General features: G+C 47.8%; 1 long non-coding RNA gene across 1 annotated transcript; it reads right to left on the bottom strand.

The window, feature by feature from the left end:
* Window positions 1-918: 918 nt before the first annotated feature.
* LOC130368205 (uncharacterized) lies at window positions 919-1,823 on the bottom strand. The gene is made up of 3 exons (XR_008892357.1): window positions 1,579-1,823; window positions 1,314-1,478; window positions 919-1,211 (listed from the first exon to the last, which is right to left on the bottom strand). It is a non-coding gene; the product is annotated as an uncharacterized LOC130368205 (long non-coding RNA).
* Window positions 1,824-8,377: the final 6,554 nt, after the last annotated feature.

Below are 8,377 nucleotides of genomic sequence, written 5' to 3'. Positions count from 1 at the left end.
GGATCAGCCGCACATGACACGGGCATCGCTCCGATGCCCGCGGTTATGCTTAGGACGTAAATGTACGTCCTGGTGCGTTAAGTACCACCTCACCAGGACGTACATTTACATCCTGCGTCCTTAAGGGGTTAATTGGCCAGAACACACCCAAAATCGGTCCCAGCCAAATATTGCTTTGTGTCCTGTCATTTCTCCCAGCTGTTCTTTTTCTACCTGCTTGTAAGGCATGCCTACACTCTCTAATTCCTTAAAGTGGTACTCCGCCCCTAGATATCTTATCCCCTACCTTAAGGATAGGACAAAAGATGACTGATCACTGGGACCCCCGCAATCTTCATGCAGCACCCGGCGTTCCAAATAATATATTTAGAACTCTGGGTTCTCGTGGTGCGGGTCGTGACCTCACGCCACGCCCTTTCCATTTATGTCTATGGGAGGTGGTGTGATGTCACAAGAAGGTGTGGCATGATGTCACGAATCCCACCACAGGAACCAGTGAGCTAAACATACTATTTAGAATTTTGGTTGCTGCATGGAGATTGCTGGGGTCCCAGCAGCAGGATCCCATTGATCAGACATCTTATCCCCTATCCTTTACATAGGGGATAAGATATCTATACCCCTTTAAGGGACAGTTCATGTACCCAAAAGTTGATCCTTTGCAACCGTATGACCCCTAGCAAGTTCCCTGCATGAGTCCCATTCATCAGAAAAAGGCTTGTGCATGGAACTTGCTGGGTGTTCTACGTTTGCCTCATAAGCTGCACCACCCAGCACCAGTTGCCTCTCTCTGCACCACATTATGCAGATCGTGCAGGAGAGCAGCTTTGGTCATCCATGTTTTGCTAACTCTATTTTCACACACAGAAATAAATAAATGAGTCGAACAAGTCAAAGAACAGTTTAAAAAAAGGGGAACTTTATTTATTATTTATTAAAATGTTTGTGTAGGGGATTTTTTGTAACCTCCCATCACTCACAAAGAGCGTACAGTAACTAATACTCAGGACAGGAAAAACCTCCAGAGGGGAGGAAACCTGTAGGGAATCCATGGCTACTGTATGGCCCTTCCTCTGGGCATACTAAAGGAGGTTACCTCTAGAATTTGGGCAAATGTTTCTGTGTATGTGCATGATTCCTAGGCCTGTGCCTTCATCCAACGTCTTGCTGTAGGTCCCGAAATGCTACTCCATGTCCTGGAAATAGTGCATCTAAGATAGGGGACAAAAAAGATAGATTATTTACATGTTTATCATAGAAATACACATGGAACTGCAATAAAGACCTTTTGGACAAAACAATGTAACACTTACCAGTCACAGTCATGTGCATGACTTTGCATTCCCGTGTCCCTACACAGTGTCCAGCACCGGCCCCTCACTGATGAACAGGACCAGTGTTATTTCTGGGGCTATGCCTTCATCCAACGTCTTGCTGTAGGTCCGGAAATGCTACTCCATGTCCTGGAGATAGTGCATCTAAGATAAGAAAAAAAAGATAAATTATTTACATGTTTATCATAGAAATACACATGGAACTGCACTAAAGATCTTTTGGACACAACAATGTAACACTTACCAGTCACAGTCATGTGTATGACTTTGCATTCCCGCGTCCCTACACAGTGTCCAGCACCGGCCCCTCACTGATGGAGAATGAACAGGAGCAGTGTTATTTCTGCTCAGTGCTGCTCTTTGGTGGACAATGGTTATGACATCACATGTGTGACACGCTGTTACCTCCTGGGAGTTCTATTTCAGTAGTGCTGCTCTCTGATTGGCTGAAAATCAAAAAAGCTTTCTAATATATTCTGTATGACTGTTATCTAAGGTTTTTGACAATTTTTATTAAAATGGCGCCACTCCCTGTGGGTGCGTTATATTTATTTCTCCTAACCAGACATTCTGTCTTAGAGATTGTCTTAGAGATTTATCAAAACCAGGGAAGAGGGAAAGTGGACCAGTTGCCCATAGCAACCAATCAGGTAGTTTCTTTCATTTTTAAAAAGGCCTCTGAAAAGTGAAAGAAGCGATCTGATTGGTTGCTATGGGCAACTGGTCCACTTGACCTCTGCACAGGTTTTCATACATCTGTCCCAATGTGTATTATTATTATCATCATCATCATCATTATTATTATTATGGGAAGTGTTTTTTCTTTAGTGTTTTTTTTCCCTCTGGCTTTTCTAATTACAAGTCATGTGATTCTTTCATCATTTGACTGAAGGATTTCTAAAAAAAAAAATTGTGAGAAAATAACCCCCCCCCCCAAAAAAAAAAAAAAACATGCTCTCGGCATCCCACAGATTTGATAGCCTAAAAACACCATAAAAGGATGAAGAAACCCCCATTAGTGTCTGGTGTTTCATATTACCCTATTGATTCCAACCTAACATGTGCCCGCAGCGAGCATGGTGTTTTTATGACAAACACGCCAAGTGTAATCCCAGCTGAAATGAATGTTTTCACAATAGGTGTGAACAGGCTGCAGGCTGTGCTAGATATATTTGCATAGTTTCGGCATACAGCACGTGCAGCATTTATGTGGCGGCTTTCCGCTGGCATATATGGCTTTCTGTGCTGGTGAATGCAGCGGGCACTTACTGGCGGTTTTTTCCTAGCTGCACAGTTTTGCACCACAACCACTCCGGTTGGGACCAGGCTGACCGATCTAATGACCAAGATGCCGCAGTGAACGGCTTTATTTCTGTGAAAGTTCTGGCGAACTACAATGCTCAGAAGAGGAGGAGCGCCATTGAGCTTTTGGAAAGAGAATTAGTTTGGAATGGTCAGGGCCATGTGCGTTTACAAAGCCCTCCGTGGTACCAGAACAGTGGACCCCCCACATGTGACCCCATTTTGGAAACTATACCCCTCACAGAATTTAATAAGGGGTGCAGTGAGTATTTACACCCCACAGATCTTTGGAACAGTGGGCTGTGCAAATGAAAAATTAAATTTTTCATTTTTACGGACCACTGTTCCAAAAATCTTTCAGACACCTGTGGGGGTAAATTCTCAATGTACCCCTTATTACATTACGTGAGGGGTGTAGTTCCAAAATGGGGTCACATGTGTCGGGGGTCCATTGTTCTGGCACTATGGGGGCTTTGTAAACACATGTGGCCTTCAATTCCGGACAAATTTTCTCTACAAAATCCCAATGGCGCTCCTTCTCTTCGGAGCATTGTAGTTCGACCGCAGAGCACTTTAAATTCACATATGGGGTATGTTCTTACTCAGAAGAGATGGGGTTACAAATTTGGGGGAAGCTTTTTTCCTATTTTCCCTTGTGAAAATGAAAAATTTAGGGTAACACCAGCATTTTAGTGAAAAAAAAAATTTTTTTTTCATTTTCCCTTCCAACTTTAATGAAAATTCATCAAACACCTGTGGGGTGTTCAGGCTCATTATACCCCTTGTCACGTTCGGTGAGGGGTGTAGTTTCCAAAATGGGGTCACATATGGGTATTTTTATTTTTTTTGCGTTTGTCAGAACCGCTGTACAATCAGCCACCCCTGTGCAAATCACCAATTTAGGCCTCAAATGTACATGGTGCGCTCTCATTCCTGAGCCTTGTTGTGAGCCCGCAGAGCATTTTACGCTCACATCTGGGGTATTTCCGTACTCAGGAGAAATTGCATTACAAATTTTGGGGGTCTTTTTTTCCTTTTACCGCTTGTGGAAATAAAAAGTATGGCGCAATACAAGCATGTTAGTGTAAACATTTTTATTTTTTTACACTAACAGGCTGGTGTAGCCCCCAACTTTTCCTTTTCACAAGCGGTAAAGGGAAAAAAAGACCCCAAAAATTTGTCGTGCAATTTCTCCCGAGTACGGAGATACCCCATATGTGGCCCTAAACTGTTTCCTTGAAATACGACAGGGCTCCGAAGTGAGAGAGCGCCATGCGCATTTGAGGACTAAATTAGGGATTGCACAGAGGTGGACATAGGGCTATTCTACGCCAGTGATTCCTAAACAGGGTGCCTCCAGCCTTTGCTAAACTCCCAGCATGCCTGGACAGTCAGTGGCTGTCCAGAAATGCTGGGAGCTGTTGTTTTGCAACAGCTGGAGGCTCCATTTTGGAAACCCTGCCGTACAAGACGTTTTTAATTTTTTATTGGGGGGGGGGGGGGGGGACAGTGTAAGGGGGTGTATATGCAGTGTTTTACCCTTTATTATGTGTTAGTGTAGTGTAGTGTTTTTAGGGTAAATTCACACTGGCGTGTTACGGTTAATTTCCCGCTAGGAGTTTGCGCTGCGGGGAAAAATTTTAAGTAGGAAATTTACTGTAAACCTGTCCGTGTGAATGTACCCTGTACATTCACATGGGGGGCAAACCTCCAGCTGTTTCAAAACTACAACTCCCAGCATGTACTGACAGACCGTGCATGCTGGGAGTTGTACTTTTGCAACAGCTGGAGGCACACTGGTTGGAAAACCTTCAGTTAGGTTATGTTACCTAACTCAGTATTTTCCAACCAGTGTGCCTCCAGCTGTTGCAAAACTACAACTCCCAGCATGTACTAATCACCGAAGGGCATGCTGGGAGATGTAGTTATGCAACAGCTTGAGATACCCAACTACAATTCCCAGCATGCCGAGACAGCTGTTTGCTTTCTGGGCATGCTGGGAATTGAAGTTTTGCAACATCTGGAGAGCTACAGTTTTTAAATCACTGCACAGTGATCTCCAAACTGTGGACCTCCAGATGTTGCAAAACTACAACTCCCAGCATGCCCAGACAACAAACAGCTATGTGGGCATACTAGGAGTTGTAGTTTTGCAAGATCTGGAGGGATATAATTTAGAGACCACTGTATAGTGGTCTCAAACTGCAGCCCTCCAGCTGTTGCAAAACTACATATTCCAGCATGCCCAAACAGCTGTCTGGGCATGCTGGGAGTTGTAGTTTTGCAACATCTGGAGGGCTACAGTTAGAGACCACAGTCTCAGACTGTAGCCCTCCAGATCAACGTACCGGCTTCCATACCATCCCCGGAGCCGTCCTCTTCAGAAGCAAGTGACGGGTAAGTGGACGTCGGCGCCCGGTCCCCTTTGGTTCCTCGTTCTGCCCCGCCTATTGTGGGTGGACAAGACGGGGAAAATGAAAGTTAACCCCCCCGCCCCCGGTCTGCTATTGGTCGTCCCCTCTGACGATCAATAGCAGACCAATAGCAGGGATAGGAGGGGTGGCAACCCTGCCACCCCACTCCTATGCCTACAGGGGGATCGTGGGTGTCTTAGACAACCGCGATCTCCCTTCTATTTCGGGTCACCGGGTCACAATAGACCCGTATGACCCGGAATCGGCGCAAATCGCAAGTGTGAATTCACTTGCGATTTGCGCCGATCACCGATGGGGGGGGGTCATCACAAATGCACCCCTGGGCATTTGTGCGGGGTGCCTGCTGATTCATATCAGCAGTCACCCCGGCCCGGTCCCCGTCCGGCGCGCGGCGGGGACTGAAATTCCCACGGGCGTATGGATACGCCCTGGGTCCTTAAGTACCAGGACGTCAAAGCTTATCCATACGCCCTAGGTCCTTAAGTGGTTAAACACTAACCTTGAGGTTGGGGAAATTTGCCAGATTTGTAAATTATTTCTATTTAAAAATCTTAATCCTTCCAATACTTATCAGCTGCTGTAATCTACAGAGGAAGTTATTTTCTTTTTGGATTTCTTTCCAGTCTGACCACAGTGCTCTCTGCTGACACCTCTGTCCATGTCAGGAACTGTCCGGAGTAGGAGAAGTTTACTATGGAGATTTGCTCCTACTCACAGAGAGCACTGTAGTCAGACCGAAAAGAACTATACAACTTCCTCTATAGCATACGGCAGCTGATAAGTACTGTAAGGATTAAGATTTTTAAGAAGTAATTTACAAATCTGTTTAACTTTCTGGCACCAGTTGATTTAAAAAAAAAAAAAATGTTTTCCCCCGGAGTACCCCTTTTACGTAACACCTGTAAATTCTGCACTACGAATATCAGCAGCCACTGAAGAGAGGTCATCCAACAACTGAAGTCCCAAAAAAATCTGCCACTAAATCCCTCAAGCAACCATTCAGCCCCAGTCCAGAACCATCTGACCGGACCACAGGGACCAGTGTGGAGGAGAACAGAATGCCCTGGAAGGGAAAGCATTGGACTGTAGGGGCACATGACAGGGGGATTAGGCAGCGAGGAAAGGGTTAATGGGTTACAGCGGGAGGTTCAAGGAGGAAAGGGAGGAGCTAGGTACAGGGGTCATAAGTAGGTAGGGCCAGTCGGGACACGAGGTGGAACGTGAGAAGAGCTCCCTACCTGATGGAGGACATGGACGCGATCTTGAGGCGAGTGAGGGAGGAGGCCCTGCTCCGTGGGCCCCAGTGGTTCGCGGAGCAGTTTCCGGGATTCGCGGCGCAGTCGGTGGGGGAGATCGGGCCCTGGTCCAGCAGCCGGCGCTCTCGCCCTCCGGAGCACCTTTCACCTGCGGCCTCTCCCTCTGCTAGACGCCGGCGGGTGAGCCCTTCGGCCGTTGCCGCTGGCCTGAGGTCCGTGGCGGCCAGCGGTGTGCTGTCGGGGGGGAACGCCTGCCGGTTCGGATGCTGCGCTAGTGGGGACCGCGGGGCGTGCGGGCGGCGCGCCTCGCTCACTGCAACGGGAGCGTGGTGCGGCGGCCTGCTCCATGGGAGTGACGATGATGGGGGAGCAGGCCAGGGGGAGGAGGACGACACGTGCCCCAGCTGACCCCGCCCCCCAGTCGGGGGGGCGGGCTCCTGCGGGCCTGGCAGTCACCCAGGCCTTGATTCATGCTGCACCTGCAGCCTCCTCCTCTAGAGGGGGCAGGCGGCATACTAGATTGTCGCAGGCTGCTGCTGCTGCAGGGGGAGCTTCAGTGTACGGGGGGAATGAAATTAGCCCCGCCCCTAGCGATGCCAGCGGTGATGAGCTGCTGCTGGCTGATGGTCCTGCTGTTGCCCTGGACCCGTTGGCCAATCCCCTGCTTCCCCTCGGGGTCGCAGGCACGGAGGTTAGCGGGGGCCGGAGTTCTTCGGCACATCGCGGACCGGGTTGACAGGTTGCTGGGCGGGGCTGGAGAGGACCCAGCAGTCATGGTACATATTGGCACCAATGACAAAGTAAGAGGTAGGTGGAGTGTCCTTAAAAATGATTCCAAGGACTTAGGCGGCAAGCTTAAGGCAAGGACCTCCAAGGTAGTGTTTTCTGAAATACTACCAGTACCACGAGCCGCACCAGAGAGGCAGCGGGAGATCAGGGAGGTAAACAAGTGGCTCAGAAGCTGGTGTAGGAAGAAAGGGTTTGGGTTCATGGAGAACTGGGCTGACTTCGCTGTCGGTTACCGGCTCTACCGTAGGGACGGGCTGCACCTCAATGGGGAGGGTGCAGCTTTGATTGGGGAGAAGATGGCTAGAAGGGTGGAGGAGTGTTTAAACTAGGGACTTGGGGGGAGGGAACCTACAGCAAAGAGGGGGAAGATAGTGTAGATAGAGAGGTGGGAATTATAAATGTACCTGGGGGTGGAGCGGAGGGAGGGGTTAGAATAGTTAATAGGAATAGGCTTCATAGGAAAATAAAACTTACACTCTTGAATCCCATTAACCCCAATAACATAAAGGATGGAAATGTAAAGTGTATGTTCACAAATGCCAGAAGCCTAGCAAATAAAATGGGGGAGCTTGAGGCCTTGATACTGGAGGAACATATTGATATAGTTGGGGTCTCTGAGACATGGCTGGACTCCTCGCATGACTGGGCTGTCAATCTGCAGGGGTTTACATTGTTTCGCAAGGATAGAATGAACAGAAAAGGTGGTGGAGTCTGTCTGTATGTAAGAAGTGGTATGAAAGTCAGTGTGAACGATGCCATAGTGTGTGATGATTCTGAGGAGGTGGAATCACTGTGGGTAGAATTACAAAAGGAGGGAAATACTGAAAAAATAATATTTGGTGTAATCTACAGACCCCCTAATATCACTGAAGAGATAGAAGGTCGGCTGCATAAACAAATAGAGAGGGCCGCCCGGGCAGGTACAGTGGTAATAATGGGAGATTTTAACTATCCAGATATAGATTGGGGTCCGGGGTTGGCTAAAACTACAAAGGGGCGACAATTCCTAAATTTATTGCAGGATAATTTTATGGGCCAGTTTGTGGAGGACCCAACAAGAAGTGATGCCTTGTTGAATTTGATCATTTCCAACAAAGCAGAGCTGGTTGGTAATGTAACTGTGTGGGAAAACCTTGGTAATAGCGACCACAATATAGTTACTTTTGACTTAAAATGTAGAAAACAAAGACAGGCGGGGAAGGCAAAAACATATAACTTTAAAAAGGCAAACTTCCCTGGGCTGAGGGCTGCACTACAGGAC

The sequence above is a fragment of the Hyla sarda genome, chromosome 4, assembly GCF_029499605.1.
Source record: "Hyla sarda isolate aHylSar1 chromosome 4, aHylSar1.hap1, whole genome shotgun sequence".
Lineage (NCBI taxonomy): Eukaryota > Metazoa > Chordata > Amphibia > Anura > Hylidae > Hyla > Hyla sarda.
The sequence above is the reverse complement of the archived record's forward strand: the minus strand, read 5'-3'. Positions and strand labels throughout refer to the sequence as shown.